The sequence below is a fragment of the Elaeis guineensis genome, chromosome 11 (assembly GCF_000442705.2).
Source record: "Elaeis guineensis isolate ETL-2024a chromosome 11, EG11, whole genome shotgun sequence".
Taxonomy (NCBI): domain Eukaryota; kingdom Viridiplantae; phylum Streptophyta; class Magnoliopsida; order Arecales; family Arecaceae; genus Elaeis; species Elaeis guineensis.
The window spans coordinates 105827101-105845057 of record NC_026003.2 but is presented as its reverse complement, the minus strand read 5'-3'; the positions used below and the strand labels follow the sequence as shown (position 1 = coordinate 105845057).

At 34.5% G+C, this 17957-nt stretch overlaps 1 pseudogene; it reads left to right on the top strand.

Annotated features, from left to right (window-relative positions):
- The first annotated feature begins 2707 nt into the window (after nucleotides 1–2707).
- Nucleotides 2708–15922, top strand: LOC140852412 (uncharacterized; annotated as a pseudogene).
- Nucleotides 15923–17957: the final 2035 nt, after the last annotated feature.

Below are 17957 nucleotides of genomic sequence, written 5' to 3'. Positions count from 1 at the left end.
ACAGCCATGTAGTACATACGGTATAGAATATAACTTTTCGTGCTTGCCACCAAACACACTCCGAGATAAACAATTGCCATTAGTACATCTCCAAAAATAGGTGAGGTGGCAGTTATTCTAAACTATACAATCTTCTGCGGTATAATATACACATCATAAAGGATCTGAATCCTAGGTATCCAGATCCTACTACTTTTCTTTCCATGGGCTTGCGATGGGCTAAAGAGTAAAGCACGTCCAAATCTAATAGCATAGGTGTAGATTTCTTAAACTAAATTTTGTATCTCAAATGAGCTTCAATAATTCAAGCTGTATGCTTAAACCTAGCCATAGCTTATCTCTTGCATTCAGAAGTTTTTTTTCCTCTTTTGGGATGTTATCTCCTGACGCATTCTGTTCCTCATGAACTATTTTATGGAACATGCTCACTTGCTTGTTTGTTAGTTACTTTGCTGCTTAATTTGAGGTATTATATGGTTGCATACAAGTTTGCCAAGGCTAAGTGTAGTAAAAGACCGAGGGTTGTGTGAGTCTGGCGCCCACATTGAATGGGATCAATTAGCAGATCCACGTAAGCAGCACTTCTAAGAAGTTTTCAAATTGTGAGCAAGACAGTGCATGTCTCAGTATTATGCTGACATGGGATCATCTGATCAATTTGTTAGGTTTGTAGGTGTAAAACTAAAGCACTTCCACAAGCAGTGCAAACCAGCATGCCTTGTCTCAAACCTTTTGTTTATGAGTATAGTACGTTTCTATGATGAGTGATTGATTTGATTCAATGGTTTCTGCCTTGAACTTTAAGAATTGGAGTATATCTTTAAGTTTTCTGTTTGATCTGTCAGTGAAATTTATTATCCCATCATGCGCGGCAAAATTACAAGTGAAACTTGTTCCCTGGACGGTAACAATCCAATCTGCAACATTTAGATCTACAACTATCATATGATAGCCATTAGATTGGTGGTGTACTGCAGATCCACCTTATCATGAGGTACTGAAAAGTTGCTAAATAATTTTAAGGCAGGCGATCCTGTATGAGTTTGCTTACATCGACCGGGATCCTACAAGGAACACGATTAACATTCGAGCACAAATTGATTAATGCCATAATTGTTAATTATGGTGCAAACAAGTTGAGCTGAGCCAAGTAGCAAGTGCTCAGGCTTGCCTCATTGTATGTAACATACAGCATGTTTGATCAAGCTCGAGTTGAGCTTGAACTGATCTTGACAAAAGCTGTTCAAGCTCGGCTATGAACTCTTAGCTCAGTTTTTTTAGCTAGCCAACCAGAGCTTCAATTGTTTTTTTTTTTTAATAATTGTCTGGCTCAGCCTTCTTATTGAGATTTAAAACTCTTGCTGAGCTTATATCATTTCCTGGATGAGGCAAGCCTAAACAGGACTATAACTTCCTTTACTGTGATGCATGACCAACTCTTGTAATCCAATAGTAAGCCACATCCAACTCCTGAAAACATCTTACCTCTCTTAAGACTGATCTTGTAGCAGTCACCATCACGTTATCACCATTACAAATAGTCTTTTGATCCGTCAATCCAGTTAGGATTGGGTTTCATGATTTGGAAAAGACTAAATACAGTAGCTAGTTTTGTTGGTTATCCACGTTTTTTTATTGCTAGTAGTAGTTTGCCATTGTAGTGCTACTTTTTTCATCCCAATTACATATCCAGCAATAACAGCTTGCTGCTTTTACATGTATACCTGTTTGTGATATCATTTGTTTTTTTATTTATTGTCATTCATTATTTTTTTCGTTTGAATATATTTTGATTGAACTTTCAATGAACTCACAACTTTTCAGTAAATTATGCATCAAAACGTCTCAAATGATTCCGGAATGTTCAACTTGGGACCGTGCTGCTATCCTAATGTTCCAGGGATTTGTACGTAGGCTGCTAGCTGTAATGCTCGTATTATCTTAAACTATTTTTTTTTTTTGGGTTATAGATATTCTTGATTGCTTCTTTATTACCTAAAGCAAAGAAGAACTATGGTTGTTCGGGCATTTAAATGTACATGGCTAGAATCAGTGGGAATATTCTGGTTGCACTAGCTGTTCTTGGTTTATCATATTTTATGGAAAAGCAACAAATGATTTGACACAGCAAAAAGTATATACGGAAGCTTTCATATTCATGTTCCTTTATTTTACAACCTTATTTTTCTGATAATACTTCTTCCTCTTCTTTTAACTTCAAGTATAATTTTTTTTTAAATAAATTATTATTCAGTTATTATTCTCATACAATGAATAAAAATTAAATAAATAAGTCAAGATCTAGTAAAATTATTTTGAAGGAGTCCAAAATTTCATTAAATTTGACATTGAGAAAGGATCATGAATGAATTAGAAGATTTTTTATCTATGCCGAAAATATATAAATAATTCTTCTCTCGATCCACGAACTATTGAAAAACATTCAGTATAGAATGATTTTGTAAGAGGATATATTGAATGGATATTTTAAGGATAATCCATATTGTTATTTTCATAAAATTAATCCTCACATATAAAATATAGGTCTTATATTGGAACCAGTAATCTACAAACAAATCCAGCAAGAGAAGATGATATGAGGAGTTTGCTAAGAGATTGTATCGGATTTGGTGCTGAAAATTTAGGAGGTTTCAGTGAAGGACAAAAACTAATTGTGATGCCCAAGGGATATATATTTACTAATCCTATGCATGTTGAGAAGCCCCAAGATTTATCTAATGATGAGATAGAACATCGATACCATGATTTGTTGAAAGACTGTGATCAAGAACTATATCTGGATTGTAAAAAAATTTTGAAATTTTTTTTTCTTATGCATCTATTTTATTTGAAATATTTGAATGGATGGTCTAGTAAGAGTTTTACTATTCTGCTCCAATTATTAAAAAATATATTTCATAAAGGCACTACTTTGCTAACTTCTTTTTATGAAGCAAAAAAAAACTAGTAAAGAAATTCAATCTTGGATATGAGAAAATTCATAGTTGTCCAAATAGATGTATGTTATTTCGAGATGAAAATACTAAGCAAGAATCATGTAATGTCTATTGATATTCATGATAAACATTACATAAAGAAGATGAGGATGATGTATTGAACGAAATAGATGCTACTCGGAATAAGAAAAAACCGACTAAACTTTTGCACTATTTTCCTTTAATACCTAGATTGGAAATGATCTATGCATCACCAAAAGGAGCTTCGTCGATGAGATGGCATGATGAAGATCGTACAAAAGATGGAATATTAAGACATCCAGTTGATAGTTTAGCATGAAAAGTATTTGATGATAAGTATCTTGAATTTACCTCAGATATTCATAGTGTTAGGTTGGATTTAACTATTAATGGCTTCAATCAATTTCGGATATCGAGTTCTACTTATTGTACTTGATTGATCATTCTGATTTTATATAATTTGCCACCATGAACGTATATGAAACAATCTTCACTTATCTTATCAATAGTTATTTCAGGTAAAAAGGATCCAGACAATGATATTGATATCTTTTTGCAACCTTTAATATATGAATTGAAACAGTTATGGGAAGGTATCGATGCATTTAATGCTTGCAGTGGTCAGACATTCAAATTAAGGGCAGCTCTTATTTGAACTGTAACATCCCGGCCCAAATTGGGCCCAGAAGCAAGCCCAAAACCCAAAGCCCATACAAAAAAAAAAGAAAAAAAAAACAGAACGGAAAGAAGACTCCCGATGGGAGTCTTCTTCTCCGATGAATCTCGGAGGGAAAGGGAGTCCTAGGACCACCGGAGCCCTAGGGACCTCTATAAATAAGCCTCTCCCTCTCTCAAGACCCTCCACCGGTGATCTTCGAGTCCGATTCCTCTCCTTTTCTCTGTAGAAGCCGTGGCAACCTCTTCCCATGCTCGTCGGAAAATGGAGCCGACGACGCTGCTGAAGCATGAGATAAACCCTTCTCCTCCTTCCTCTTTTCCTTCTCCTCCTTTCCACGGTGCAGTGCATCCCCGTCGGCCATCAGATTTGCCGAAAAATCCACAAAAGATAGATGTCCTGTTTTCTCTGTTTTGAACAAGGTCTTTTCCTCTCTTTTTCGGCCACCGGCACTGCCGGTTGCGGCATCCCATCTCCGAGACCGGACCCTCATCTCTCTATCCCTCTTCCCTGAAAGTCTTGGCCGCTAGTGATCAGCCAATGATCGAAAAATAAAAAGAAAGGGGCAGATCCTCTATTTTTCGAAAAAAAAAGAAAGCTTGCCGGCCGAACTCCGTCGCCGGCCGGTTTCGCATGGACGGCCATCGTTGCCTGACCTCCGACGAAGCCACCCACCTCGTCAGAGCTGGGTCACTGGAGGGGGGACCTCACGGTCTTCCCCTATTTCAGCCCAAGGGAGGCCGCGGGAAGAAAAGAAAAAAGAAAAAGAAGAAGAAAGAAAAAGAGAAAAGAAAAAAAAATAAAAATAAAAATAAAAAGAGAAAGAGAAAGATAAAAATAAAAATAAAAATAAAAATAAATAAAAAAAATAAAAAAAAGAGAAGAAAAGAGAGAATTTTCTCTCTCTCCTCTCTCTCCTTTCTCTTCCACTTTCCTCTCTCCTCTCTCTATCTTCTCTCTCCAGTTTCTCTCTCTAGATTCTCTTTTTATTTTCTCTCTCTAGATTTTTCTTTTTTTTTGTGAATTTTATCTCTCTAGAATTTTTCTACTCTCTCTCTGACTGCATCACAGACTCTAGGATAAATTTAAAATAAAAATATGATGATTTGAGATTGCTCCAAAATTCGTGCGGTAGATCTAATCCTAGTCCGATCCTATTCAAAATTTGTAATACTTGATTCATATTGAGTCACCCTGATAGGACCTCTGATGATCTCGACCATGATTGCCTCATCTGAAGGATACAAAAATTTCTCTCTTCACTTTCTCTCTCTACTTTCTCTCTCTAGAATTTTCTCTCTCTTCATGGATTTTCTCTCTCTAAAAGTCTTATGGATCAGTGGAGGATCCAGATACTTAGACAAATCTTAATTTTGATTAATCCTAAGAGAGGTCCTTGATTTGTGTTATCAGGATCGATTATCGGTAATTTCTCTATACGTGATTCTTATAGTGATCAGGGTCATGAAGAGATGATTGTCTGCATATGATATCGAGTGAAATATTTTATTAAAAAAATTCATAAATCAAAGAAGAACATTGATTTCTATACTTGGATCAGTCACCGGTAAAGGTAAGAATCTCTGTATATGTAACAGCCCAGCCCACAGGGCTCTTGGGCCTTGCAAAATCTGAAGAGCCCAAAACAAGGCCCGACGGGAGGAGGAAGACTCCTAACCAGAGTCTTCTTCCTCTCCGACTCCGGCAAAAATCGGATCGATAGAGTCCGATTAGGGGTAGGAAATCACCTCTATAAAATCCTATTTCTCTCTTCTAAAGCTAGCCAAGACGAGCACCAGATTTCTTCTTTTATTTTTCTCGAATTTTTTCGTTGAAGCCGCAGATGTCCTCATCGTGTTCATCTCAAATACTCACCGGAGATCTCACCGAAGTCGGAGGTAAACCCGTCTTCTCCTTCCTCTCTTCCTTCCTCTCTTTTTCATGGCTTCGTGCACCCTCTTCGGCCTTCGGGATCGCCGGAAAATCCATGAACAAGATGACCCCTGTTTTGCTCTGTTCGGCCGGGCCATATTCCTCTCTTTTCCGACCACCGGCACCGCCGGTTGCGGCATCCCATCCCCGAGACCGGACCCTCATCTCTCTCTCTTCCTTCCCTGAAAGTCTTGGCCACCGGTGACCGGCCAATGACCGAAAAATAAAAAGAATAGGGACGATCCCCTGTTTTTCGAAAACTCTTCAGCTCGCCGGCCGAACCTCGCCGCCGACCGGCCTTGCTCTGTCACCGTCGTGTGATGCCATCCATCTCGTCGGAGCCGTGCCATCGAGGGGGACCTCACAGTCTTTCCATGTTTCGGCCCAAGGGAGGCCGCGGGAAGAAAAGAAGAAGGAAGAAGAAGAAGAAGAAAAGAAAAGAAAGAAAAAGGAAAAGAAAAAAAAAGAAAAGAAAAAGAGAAAGAGAAAAATAAAAATAAAATAAAATAAAGAAGAAGAAGAAGAAGAGAGAGAATTTTCCTCTCTCTCCTTTCTCTCTCCTTTCTCTCTCTTTTCTCTCTCCTCTCTCTACCTTCTCCCTCTACATTTTCTCTCTCTAGATTCTCTCTCTAGACTTTTCTCTCTCTTTATAGATTTTATCTCTCTAGGATCTTTTCTTCTTCTCTGATTGCATCATGGACCCTAGGATAAACTTGAAGATGAAAATAAGATGATCTGAGACTGCTCCGAAATTTGTGCAGTAGATCTGATCTCAGTCTGATACTATTCGAAATTTATAACATTTGATTCATATTGATTCACCCTGATAGGATCTCTGATGATCTCGACCATGATTGCCTCATCGAAAGGATACGAAGATTCTCTCTCCACTTTCTCTCTCTACTTTCTCTCTCTAAAATTTTCTCTCTCTTCATAGATTTTCTCTCTCTAGAAGTCTTATGGATCAGTGGAGGATCCAGATACTTAGGTAAATCCTAATTTTGGTTAATCCTAAGAGAAATCTTCGATCTGTGTTATTAGGATCGATTATCAGTAATTTTCTCCATATATGATTTTTATATTGATCAGGGTCATAAAGAGATGATTGTTTGCATATGATATCGAGTGGAATATTTTGTTAAAAAAATTCATAAATCAAAGAAGAACATTGATTTCTGTGCTTGGATCAGTCACCGGTAAAGGTAAGAATCCCTGTACATGATCACTATTATATATGCTAATTTACTGTTGGTCTTGCATCGTTGGTTTTACATCATTAGATTTGAGATCGATGAATTTATTATATCTGAGATACTGTTATTTGATTTTGAGCATGCGTATGTTATGTCAATATATATGTATCAGAGATTGATGGCATGAGTATATGGATATGACATATCTGAATTGATCATAATGTAAGTCAGAATTGATTTGATAAAATCAACACATAATGATTAAATGAAAAGAAAGAGATATATGATATGGACTAGTCTTGTCATGTGGAACAGCCCGTCAGGAGCTTATGCCTGGGACAACCCCCACTGGCTTACAGGTGGATCAGCCGGCCAGGAGCTCATGCCTGGGACAGTCCGCCAGGAGCTTATGCCTGGGACAGCCTCTCATGGGCTTTGGTACATGGAACAGCCGGCCAGGAGCTCATCCTGAGATAGTCTTGAAAGACTTTTTAAGTGGATTCGATCCGGATGGTGACTGAGGTATAGACTTGGATAGTCCAGAGCCAGAAAGAAAATGTTAAAAATCATGTGATTATGAAAAGAGAAATGAAAGATAAGACATGAAATAATTGTTGAATAAAAGGGGTTTCACCTGTTAACATATGATGATGCATCTATTTTAACAAGACAGAAAATTTATGAATGTTTGCATTATTCTGGACATTGAACATGAGATTTTATATTTTATTGCTTATCCTTATTTTCAGACTATATTACTATATCAGTGTGATATGGGAATTCTTACTGGGCTGTAAAGCTCACACCCCTTCATCTTTTTTTTTCTTCTCAGAGTTACAGGACGTTCATGATTGGCTATGGCTTGGATTTACGGGTGAGCAGAAGGATAAATAGAGTGTCATAGTATCTGATCAGAGAATTGAAGAAATTTAAATTGTAATTATGCAAGGTTTTATGAATTATATTTGAAATTAATTATTATGGATGTTAAGGTTGTAACGATTTAATTTGGCCTTGCATATTCTTTAGGGCTTGCTCTAAGGAGTGTGCGGCCATCACGTATCCGACCCGGGTATTGGGTTCGAGGTGTGACAGTATATGATCACTATTATATATATGCTATTTTACTATTGGTCTTGCATCATTGGTTTTGCTTCGTCGGATTTGAGATCGATGAATTTATTATACCTGAGACACTGTTATTTATTTATGTGATTTTTGAGCATGAGTATGTTATATCAATACATATATATCAGCGATTGATGGCATGATTAATGGGTATGACATATCTGAATTGATCATAATGTAAGTCGGAATTGATTTGATGAAATCAATACATAATGATTAAATAAAAAAAAGAGATATATGGTATGGACTAGCTTTGTCATGTGGAACAGCCGGCCAGGAGCTTATGCCTGGGACAGCCCCACTGGCTTACAAGTGGATCAGCCGGCCAGGAGCTCATGCCTGAGACAGTCCGCCAGGAGCTTATGTCTGGGACAGCCTCTCACGGGCTTTCATACGTGGAACAGCCGGCCAGGAGCTCATCCTGGAACAGTCTTGAAAGGCTTTTTAAGTGGATTCGATCCAGATGATGACTGAGGAATAGACTTGGATAATCCAGAGCCAGAAAGAAAATGTTAAAAATCATGTGATTATGAAAGGAAAAATGAAAGATAAGACATGAAATAATTATTGAATAAAAGTATTTCACCTGTTAACATATGATGATGCATCTATTTTAACAAGACAGAAAATTTATGGATATTTGCATTATTCTGAACATTGAACATCGAATTTTATATTTTATTATTTATCTTTATTTTTATATTATATTATTATATCAGTGTGATATGAAAATTCTTACTGGACTGTAAAGCTCACACCTCTTCATTTTTTTTTTCTCAGAGTTACAGGATGCTTATGATTGACTATGGCTTGGATTTACGGGAGAGCAGAAAGATAAATAAGAGTATCATAGTATCTGATCAGAGAATTGAAGAAATTTAAATTATAATTATGCAAGGTTTTATGAATTATTATTGAAATAAATTATTATGGTTGATAAGGTTGTAATGATTTAATTTGGCCTTGCACATTCTTTAGGGCTTGCTCTAAGGAGTGTGCAGCCATCACGTATCCGATCCGAGTGTTGGGTTCAGAGCGTGACAGAATGGTATCAGAGCTTAAGTTATGATTATTGAAGATTACGATATAAATGATTAGGATGTGATAGAATAATATCAGAGCTTAGGTTTAAGTCACTAGGGATTATGAAGTGATATCAAAACTTTATGCATGATCAATAGGATATGACAGAGTGATATCAGAGAATATGATGGAACAGTACTAGAGTTCAGGTTTAAGGTCATTAGGGATTGTCATATAAGTAATATCAAAACTTTGAGATTATAATCAATAGAGTATGATAGATAATATCAGAGTTTAAGGTTATAATCATTAAGGATGTAATAGAATGATATTACAATTTAGGTTATGATCATTAGAGAATATAATTTAAGTGGTATTTAAGCTTAAGATTATAATTATTTGAAATTATGACTTTAGTGATATTTAAACTTAGGTTATGATCATGAGGAACATGATAGATATAAAAGAGAAAATTCAATATTTAGATTTTGAATCAATAGATATTAAGATGAAATTTATGTATAAATGGCATATGATATCTATAATAGAATTGATGAGTTATATCTTAGATTTCAATTAGTAAGGTTGACCTAAGTATGAAAAGAGTTGACCTTGAAATGAAGTGGGAGGTATTGATAAGTTATATTGAGTATACTAGATGATTTTGGAATGTAAAATTTATATGATTGAAGATCATGATAATTTTTTTTTTATTTCGATGATAATTGTCTGAGCATTATGAATTTGGACTTATCAAAGAAAGTTAATTAGAGTATGGTCTAAGAAGAACTTACATCATATGAGAGAGAAATATTTTTGAACACTGAACCTATAAGAGGTCATATATGAAACTCAATCTTAGATGAAAAATATACTTGAATTTTATTATGAGAATATGAGATACACATCTGGGTGAAATCTTTGGTTACTCAAAATATCATATTCTGAATATGATTCCTTGATCTTTCAAGTTGCATTGAATTTCAAGTCAAAAGTTTACTTTTCTAAGTGGATCAAAAGTATTTTGATATTGTTGTTAAATTAAAGAAAAAAATTTATTTTGTCAGAGTATGATATACAGGTTATAATGAAATCTTTAATAATTCGTATTACTATCTTTGGATTAGATTTTTTTTAATTTTTTTTGTGATTGTTGAAGATGGTGAAGTGTATTAATTATTCAAGTCAAAATTTAGATTTTTTTTTAAATTGAACTAAGACATCTTGCTAGTGTTAAATTTTAAATGACTTATACAAGGGACAAGATTTTGTATGGATTTATTGATTAATATTAAGGGTTGTGATGAAGGGAGCTCTATAAGAAATAATCAAGTTGATTCTACTTAAGGATGTTGGCTTGAGTTCTTCTAGTTTGTCAAGTTAGAATTAATTCTTTTTAAAAAAAAAGGAAGATTGATTTAGAAATTATTTAAATGATTGTAAAGTAAATCTAAGATTAACTTCAATTGATTCTAGACATGTTGGATTCTTGAAGAGTGATGAAACTTATGCAATGATTTCAAACATAGGAAGTAGATCAAGATTTAATTTTTATATGCTATACCCAAAGGTAGTAAAGATAAAGAAACTTAAAATTTTACCGTAAGTCTTATATGAAATTTGAAGATTGGATCTATCCCGGATTGATCTAACATATAAGGATATTTTTATCTTTGATAGACTTATATAATTTGAAAAATTAATATCAGAGTGCGCAGCAAAAGCGTGGTGGATTAAATTGATTAAAAATATTAATCTTTTAAATCAAAAGATATTATGATAAAATACATTAGTTGTAAATAAGGAAAGATTTTATTGATAATGAAAGGATGCTATAAATTTTGATCTAATCTGATCATAGTCGGATAATTTTTGTCAGTAGGTTGCTTCATTGTAGATAATACCAAGCAATTTTAGATATCTCAAGTTTATTAACAGCTTGATAGTTCTGATATTAGTTCAAACTTAGAATGTCCTGATATAGATCTCATATTTTTTTTAAAATTTAATATTGTTACTTGGACTGATATAGAAGATTGAGGTTTTCTTAAGATGAGAGTCTACACATAAAATTTATTGGAAGGTCAAGAGAAGAAAGAAATCAATGATTGTGAAGAGTGCCCGATGTTTGATCTTTATTTATTTTTCTATCAAGGGTAGTCTGAGATAATTATGAATTTCGAATGGAATGTATTAGACAAATAATGGTGGTATATTAATACAAGTTCAACATGTTACAGTTCTTCAAAAAAGTTGAGAAATCAATAAGAAGGGATGAGTTTGAGATTTCAAATAATTTTTGTTATAACAAGATCATGAGAAATAAATAATATATAAGATATTAACGTAAGCTTGAGAATGACATGAAGAATGTATACTTTGAAATATGTATCTCGAACGACATAACTTAATTTCGAAGACAAAATTATTTGAAGGAGGGGAGAATGTAACATCCCGGCCCAAATTGGGCCCATAAGCAAGCCCAAAACCTAAAGCCCATACAAAAAAAAGAAAAAAGAAAAAAAAACAGAACGGGAAGAAGACTCCCGATGGGAGTCTTCTTCTCCGATGAATCCCGGAGGGAAAGGGAGTCTTAGGACCACCGGAGCCCTAGGGACCTCTATAAATAAGCCTCTCCCTCTCTCAAGACCCTCCACCGGTGATCTTCGAGTCCGATTCCTCTCTTTTTCTCCGTAGAAGCCGGGGCAACCTCTTCCCATGCTCGTCGGAAAATGGAGCCGACGACGCTGCTGAAGCATGAGGTAAACCCTTCTCCTCCTTTCTCTTTTCCTTCTCCTCCTTTCCATGGCGCTGTGTATCCCCGCCGGCCGTCAGATTTGTCGAAAAATCCACAAAAGATAGATGTCCTGTTTTCTCTGTTTTGAACGAGGTCTTTTCCTCTCTTTTCCGGCCACCGGCACCGCCGGTTGTGGCGTCCCATCTCCGAGACCGGACCCTCATCTCTCTATCCCTCTTCCCTGAAAGTCTTGGCCGTCGGTGATCGGCCAATGATCGAAAAATAAAAAGAAAGGGGCGGATCCCCTGTTTTTCAAAAAAAAAAAAAGGAAAGCTTGCCGGCCGAACTCCGTCGCCAGCCGGTTTCGCATGGACGGCCATCGTTGCTTGACCTCCGACGAAGCCACCCACCTCATCAGAGCCGGGTCACTGGATGGGGGACCTCACGATCTTCCCCTATTTCGGCCCAAGGGAGGCCGCGGGAAGAAAAGAAAAAAAAAGAAGAAGAAAGAAAAAGAGAAAAGAAAAGAAAATAAAAATAAAAATAAAAAGAGAAAGAGAAAAATAAAAATAAAAAAATAGAAAAATAGATAAAAAAAGAGAAGAAAGAGAGAATTTTCTCTCTCTCCTCTCTCTCCTTTCTCTTCCTCTTTCCTCTCTCCTCTCTCTACCTTCTCTCTCCAATTTCTCTCTCTAGATTCTCTCTTTATTTTCTCTCTCTAGATTTTTCTTTCTTTTTATGGATTTTATCTCTCTAGAATCTTTTTACTCTCTCTCTGACTGCATCACAGACTCTAGGATAAATTTGAAATAAAAATATGTTGATTTGAGATTGCTCCGAAAGTCGTGTGGTAGATCTGATCTTAGTCCGATCCTATTCGAAATTTGTAATACTTGATTCATATTGAGTCACCCTGATAGGACCTCTGATGATCTCGACCATGATTGCCTCATCTGAAGGATACGAAGATTTCTCTCTCCACTTTCTCTCTCTACTTTCTCTCTCTAAAATTTTCTCTCTTTTCATGGATTTTCTCTCTCTAAAAGTCTTATGGATCAGTGGAGGATCCAGATACTTAGACAAATCCTAATTTTGATTAATCCTAAGAGAGATCCTTGATTTGTGTTATCAGGATCGATTATCGATAATTTCTCTATATGTGATTCTTATATTGATCAGGGTCATGAAAAGATGATTGTCTGCATATGATATCGAGTGGAATATTTTATTAAAAAAATTCATAAATGAAAGAAGAACATTGATTTCTATGCTTGGATCACTCACCGGTAAAGGTAAGAATCTCTGTATATGATCACTATTATATATATGCTATTTTACTGTTGGTCTTGAATCATTGGTTTTGCTTTGTCGGATTTGAGATCGATGAATTTATTATACCTGAGACACTGTTATTTATTTATGTGATTTTTGAGCATGAGTATGTTATATCAATACATATGTATCAGCGATTGATGGCATGATTATATGGGTATGACATATCTGAATTGATCATAATGTAAGTCGGAATTGATTTGATGAAATCAATACATAATGATTAAATGAAAAGAAAGAGATATATGGTATGGACTAGCTTTGTCATGTGGAACAGCCGACCAGGAGCTTATGCCTGGGATAGCCCCACTGACTTACAGGTGGATCAGCCGGTCAGGAGCTCATGCCTGGGACAGTTCGCCAGGAGCTTATGCCTGGGACAGCCTCTCACGGGCTTTCGTACGTGGGACAGCCGGTCAGGAGATCATCCTGGGACAGTCTTGAAAGATTTTTTATGTGGATTCGATCTGGATGATGACTGAGGTATAGACTTGGATAGTCCAGAGCCAGAAAAAAAATGTTAAAAATCATGTGATTATGAAAGAAAAAATGAAAGATAAGACATGAAATAATTGTTGAATAAAAGTGTTTCACCTATTAACATATGATGATGCATCTATTTTAACAAGACAGAAAATTTATGGATATTTGCATTATTCTGAACATTGAACACCGAATTTTATATTTTATTGTTTATCTTTATTTTTAGATTATATTATTATATCAGTGTGATATGAGAATTCTTATTGGGCTGTAAAGCTCACACCTCTTCATCTTTTTTTTTTTTCTCAAAGTTACAGGATGGTTATGATTGGTTATGGCTTGGATTTATGGGAGAGCAGAAGGATAAATAAGAGTGTCATAGTATCTGATCAGAGAATTGAAGAAATTTAAATTATAATTATGTAAGATTTTATGAATTATTATTGAAATAAATTATTACGGTTGATAAGGTTGTAATGATTTAATTTGGCCTTACATATTCTTTAGGGCTTGCTCTAAGGAGTGTGCGGCCATCACGTATCCGACCCAGGTGTTGGGTTCAGGGCGTGACATGCACTATCAATGATTTTTTTGTATATGCCAATTTATCCGGATGGAGCACAAAGGGGCATATTGCATGTCCCTCTTATGGGGATTTTATCCATTCAAATTAGTTAAAATATAGAAAAAAGTTCTGCTATATGGGCCATCGTCGATGGTTGAAAATTGATCATCCATTTTGATTTCAACAAGATGTATTTGATAGTACTATTGAATTACAATCTGCTCTTATACCACCATCTAGAATTGAGGTTCTTATACAAATGCATGCCATGAATCATAGGTATGGAAAGGTTTCTAAATATTCTAAGAAAAAAAAGAAGGGAAGATGATGAAAGCTCAACAAATGAAGGGTTGATAGAAGATGTCATTACTCGCAATCTTGATGCAAAGATATTTAAGGATCCTAACAACTTCTACGATGATAATGATCATGTAGACAAAAGTCGAAATGATGATGACACAATGGATATATCTACATATAGAGGTGTTAAGCAATTATGAAAAAAAATATTTTTTTATTTATCTTATTGGGAGTACAATCTTCTCAGGCATAATCTTGATGTGATGCATATAGAAAGGAATAGAGCTGAGTAAATAACCAAAAACTAAAGAAATCCATCCAATCTAACCCAATAAACATCGGTTTCGATTGGTTGAAAGACATAAATCAGGTGGAATCAGGTTGGGGTTTGTAAAAAATTGATTATTTATGGTCGGATTTAGTTCCTACACTTTTAAACCAAATCCAACTGATGTAGCATTTCACAAACTCATTTTTATTTTGGGATAATGTCATTTAGACTTCAATACTTCATTCTAAAAAATACTATATCATCCATTTGGATTCATGAGAATATTAATATTGAATTATTGATGAAAACATATCAATTTAAGATAATTCTAAAATGAAAGCTTTCAGACGAAGTTACTTTTAGATGAGTAAATCTTTTTTTTTCTATTTTATTTTGTACAGATTCAAAAATAAGTTCAAAATTTATAATTTATAGAATTTAAATTTTTTTTATATTAAATTGATAAAAAAAAATAAATAAGCTTAAGTGGGCCAACATTAGACTTAAAATCAATATTGGGTCAACATTGAAGTCCAAACCTATACAACCCATCCGAATCTGCTATAAACTATTCGCTTTAATTTTAAATGATTTATATGTGATAAATGATCGACAGCGGATTAAATTTTCTTCAATCAGATTGGGTTCGATCAGGTAAAATTTTTTTCTCAATCCGATCAAATCCGACCCATGCTTAGCCTTAAAGAAGAATGTTTATGATAATTTGATTGGAATATTATTAAATCTTGGTGAAAAAGGTAAAGATAACTTAAAAGTATGTTTAGATTTGAAAGAGATGGATAAAAGACAGGAGCTTCATCCTAAATAGCTTGCTAATGGTAAAATTTATATACCTCCTACATATTACACAATATTCTTTCGAGAGAAAGATCTTTTCCTGATATTTCTAAAAATATTAGGGCTCCTGATGGCTATTCATTGAATATTTCAAGACGTGTAAATCTCAAAGAGTAAAAATTTTTAAATCTTAAAAGTCATGATGGGCACATTTTGATGCAAGATATTTTTTTTCACTAGCTTTAAGGTCATCAATGCCAAAATAAGTTATTTCTATTGTTGCTCAATTATCATCATTTTTTAGGTCATTAAATTTCAAAGTCCATGATCTATGAGAGCTTGATCATTTAGAGTCTGGTGTTACACTTACATTTTGCCATATGGATAAGATCTTTCCTCCATAATTTTTCACTATTATGGTTTATCTACTTTTTTATTTAGCTGTAGAAATAAAACTTAGTAGACTGGTGCACTATAGAGTTTACTTACACTTAGCGATGCGATAAGCAAGCATCAAAAAAATTGGTTCCACTCTACATTTGCCGATGCATTTTCGACACTTTTAAAAGCATTGATAAATTATTTTGTGATACTGAAAAGCATCAGAAATTTATATTTTTTGCATCGAGAAAAATCAATTTTTCTGTAATGGAAGCAGTTTGTGGAAAAAGAAAGAACTGGTTGGACACGAATTTTCCAAGCAACTTTGAAAACCAAGGTCAATGCGGAAAGCTTCTACAAATGACGTGTTGTATTCTCTCTTATATCGAAATTACAGAAGTGCTAATCTAAACTCTTAAGAACTCAGAGAGCACCACCCATGCCAATCTTCTTACATGCGAGAACATCTTGTTAGATTCCAACTTTAGCGCTTATGTTTCAAACTTTGGAATTGTAGGAATTCTGAAATCCAATTCATCAAATTATAGCGCACATGCAGGCACTCTTGGATATATGGCACCAGATAAACCACTTGGCTGATATTCTTCCACTATTTCAATTAAGAAATTTTGTATGATATAAATTTTTGAAGTTATATTTTCACTTAATAAATATTAAATCAATTTTTTTCAATTATTATTTCATTATTTTTGAACATGATTATTTTATCAAATATGTATTGCATTTTCTTCCTTGTAGAGCATATTAAATGCATAAGTTTTGGTATGTCATTATGCTAAGAGAAATATAATTAGTCACCATTTGAATTGAAGAATATAAGTAAACAACTTACCAACAACTAGCAACTCAATTGGTTCGCACCTATATCTACTTGTTTCCTAATGAAATGGGTCATAGTTTCAATCTAAAATACCTGACATTTTGATGACAAATTATGACTAACTTCTTTTGCTCCTTTATATAGAAATTTCGTATACAATGAAGGTCACTAAGAAATACGATGTATATAATTTTAGTGTATTAATACTAGAAGTACTAAGGAATGCATCCAAGTGACCTTTTATCCTCATTGTCATCGCATGGTTAAAACATGTTTCTTAAGGATGTGCTAGACCCATGTATCTCACTTCCCATACTTCAAGTTGCAAATTATGTGATATTACTAGTTAAGGTAGCATTTGCAACCATACATACTAGTCTAGATGCTCAACCAACAATGAAGTATACGTCCCAACTATTCACTGCTAAAAAGATCAGTTTGTTAGAGTATTTTTATACAATTAAACTACATCAATTTTTTTTTTGAGAAATATGGAGACTAATGATATTAAACAATTGGTCACCCAATTTTTTTAATAAAAAAGCCAAATGTACTGCGAAGTAGAATAGAGAAATAAAAAATATAGAAAATTTTAAGTGGTAGGACAACCACTTTTAGTATAAAAGAAAAGAAACCTACTTAAAGGATAGACACCAAAACTAAACAAGACTCAGAAGGGATGTTAGAAGGTAAAACAAATAATAGCAAAAGAAATCACATAATCCTCATAATGCCGTAAAGAATCTTCATCATCGTCCTATAATATGAAAGAAAAGCAAACTATAGAGAGACCCAAGATGAAGACCCAGCAATTCAAGATTGCAATCAACATCAGCTTGGATGATTTTCCTTGAGCCCTTTATTGAGTAAAAGCATCTATAATAAGATGCTCTAAAATGCCCCAAGATAGAATATATATCTATTGATCAGTATAAATAATTAAAAATTGAGCAACCAACAATACACGCCATAGAGACAAAAGAAAGCTAGGCTACTTTGCCCATTTTGTTCAAGATAGAGAGCGATCAACAGCTGAAAAGAACCCTTCAAATCAAAAATAGAGTCAAGAACATCAAGTCCAAAGTAAAAATAGAACAATGCCCAGAAAGTTTCTTTTCTCAACCTCATCATATCCAAATACGGTGTTTAACATCAGCAATTTCAAAGTTAGCAATAACCATAAAAGCATCAAATCAACACCTTGAAGAAACTCCATTTATAAAGCCAAAAGCAAACAAAAAATTTAGGATCAATTGATCAAGATTTGAAGAAAAAGGCAACTTCCCCAATGTTAAATGTAAAAAGATGATTCAAAAAAG